Here is a 2,759-nt window from a genome sequence, read left to right as displayed (position 1 = left end):
AACACTCCCACTAATGGAGCCCAAGATGCCTTTAGCCTTCTTGGCAACAAAGGCACACTGCTGGCTCATATTCAACTTATTGTCCACTGTAACCCCCAGGTCCTTTTCTGCAGAACTGCTGCCCAGCCAGTCAGCCCCCAGCCTGTCCCGGTGCAGGGGATTGTTTCAGCCTAAGTGCAGGACTTTGCACTTATCCTTGCTGAACTTCACAAGATTCCTTTTGGTCCAATCCTCCAATTTGTCTAGGTCACTCTGAATCCTAGCCCTGACCTCCAGTGTATCTACTACACCCCCCAGCTTGGTGTCATCTGTGAACTTGCTGAGGGCGTACTCTATGCCATCTTCCAGGTTGTTGATGAAGACATTGAACAAAACTGGCCTCAGGACCAACCCCTGGGGCACTCCACTTGATACCACGTGCCAGCCATTGATTACTGTCCTCTGAAATTGATGATTCAGCTGGTTTTCTATCCACCTTAGACCCATTCATCCAACCCGTACTTTCTTAGCTTGCTTGCAAGAATGTTGTGGGAGACAGTATTAAAAGCTAAAGTCACATCACTTTACACATCTCATATCACATCTACTGCTCTCCCTGCATCCACAGAGCCAGTCATCATAGAAGGCAATAGTGTTGGCCAGGCATGACTTGCCCCTGGTGAATCCATGCTGACTTTTCCTGATTACTGTCTTCTCCAGGTGCTTAAAAATGATTCCTTGAGGACCTGCACCATGATTTTTCCAGGGACTGAGGTGAGGCTGACTGGTCTGTAGTTCTTCCTCTCTTAAAGATGGGCACTAAATTTGCCCTTTTCCAATCATCCCCTAATTGCCACGAGTTTTCAAAGATAATGGCTAACAGCTGTGCAATCCCATCAGCCAACTTGCTCAGCACCCTCAGGTGCATCGCATCTGGCCCCATGGATGGGTCCAGCTTTTCTAAACAGTCCCTAACCTGTTCTTTCATCACTGTTGGCTACTCACCTTCTACCCAAACTGTGCTGCCAGATGGAGTAGTCTGGGAGGTGCCCTTGCCTGTGAAGACTGAGGGAAGAAAGGCATTGTATACTTCAGCCTTTTCCTTATCTGTCACTAGGTTGCCTTTCCCGCATTCAGTAAGGGACCTGCATTTTTCCCTGATCCTCCTCTTGTTGATTTACTGGTAGAAACCCTTCTTGTTACCTTTCATGTCCCTTGCTAGCTGCACTTTGGCCTTTCTGATTTCATCCCTCTATGCCTGAGCAATACTCTTCTCCTCCTCCCTAGTCATATATCTAAGTTTCCACTTCCTGTAAACTTCCGTTTTGTGTTTTAGCTCACTGAAGAGCTCCCTGCCAAGTCAAGCTAGACTTCTGCCATAATTGCTAATCATCCTGCAAATTGGGATGGTTTGTTCCTGTGCCCTCAGTGACATTTCTCTAAAATAGGTTTCTCCAGCTCTCCTGGACTCTTCTCTTCCCCTCAGACCAGTCTCCCAGGGGATCCTCCCGTCCGTTCCCTGGGCGAGTTGAAATCTGCTTTGCTGACGACCAGAGTTGTGGACATTGGACCACTTACTGATTTGGTCTGAAAAAAACCAGCAGCTTCATAGCTAATAGGTGGCAACATATAACTTGGTTAGATAATAAGGAAAATAAACTAGATATTCCCATAGGCATGTGCCTCCAAAAAGGAGGAGGGCAATTTAATGGCCAAATGTGGCTTAGACATATATTGGGGGTAAGGAGGGACAGATTGAGTATGCATGAATCATGCATCAAAAAGATTTATAACTTGCCCATAACCTTTCTCGATGGGTCAGGATATAACTATTATTCCTGTTACTGTTATTCTTATGTGAACAGATTTTCATGAGGAAGGGAAGAATATCAACTGCCGAATATCAAATCTTTGCTTTATAGTGTGGCAGCCCAAGGGTGCTCTAATGAACAGGCTGCCAGAACCTGTTAAACTTTAACATTTTTTTTCCTAGCTCATTCTGAGAAATGGCAGAGGTTGAGGTTTAGCCCCCCGAGCCCAATCCCAATGTGCAGGGCCTGATCTGGCCCACGAACCTGCCCTGCGCCATTCAGAACAGTGAGCATCACTACTAGAAGCAACTGAAAGTAGAGTCTTGTAATACAAGGTGCTGCCAGTCACGCTTACAATACATCTGTATTTATATGAGAGAAGAGGTAGTTATCTGCATTAGTCTGAAGTCTGACAGAAGCCGGGGTAGACGTACCTTATAGACTGACTGAATTGGATATGCGTAAGCTGTCTCTTTGTACAAGTAATGTGTTACATAATCACATTGCCCTTTTTTTCTTCCCTTTTATATTGTTATGCAGTCTTATAACTCTGGAAGACGACTCAGGTAAGTTGTTTTTCCACTTTATAACAAACTAGAAATTACCATATTTACTCAGTGAGAACATGAGGTTTCTCCCCTTCTAACATGGGGGGAAAAAGCGCCTCGCCTTACAATAAAGTATGAAGTGGGAGGTGTGGGGGGCAAGCAACTGTTTCGGGTCTGGCTCCAGCTCCAGCTCTGGTTCCAACCCAAAGCTGGATCACGGCGCATGTGCTCCAGCCCAGCCCTATAGCAGCCGTGCCAGCTTTGTGCTGCTGCTGTGGGGCTGGTCTGGAGCCATGCACAGTGCCCCAGTTTGCAGCAGAGATGGAACCGACTGACATGGAGCAAAGGTGAACGTAGGGAGGGGCAGGTAGAGATTTGCTGGGGGGCTTGGGGTTGGGTGAGCATGTGTCCCACGTTTGCA

The 2,759-nt window shown here is 46.8% G+C and overlaps 1 protein-coding gene across 2 annotated transcripts in view; it reads left to right on the top strand.

Annotated features, from left to right (window-relative positions):
- Nucleotides 1-2,759, top strand: part of PARP9 (poly(ADP-ribose) polymerase family member 9) — a 31,385-nt gene that overhangs the window by 14,790 nt on the left and 13,836 nt on the right. For both annotated transcript variants that reach the window (XM_019522545.1, XM_019522546.1), the window contains exon 2: nt 2,331-2,356. The gene's annotated coding sequence lies outside the window, so the exon portion shown is untranslated. The remainder of the gene's footprint in view (nt 1-2,330; nt 2,357-2,759) is intronic.

This window comes from Gavialis gangeticus, unplaced genomic scaffold (genome assembly GCF_001723915.1).
Source record: "Gavialis gangeticus isolate Ggan-Ray unplaced genomic scaffold, GavGan_comp1, whole genome shotgun sequence".
Lineage (NCBI taxonomy): Eukaryota > Metazoa > Chordata > Crocodylia > Gavialidae > Gavialis > Gavialis gangeticus.
This window is presented reverse-complemented; position numbering and strand designations above follow the sequence as displayed.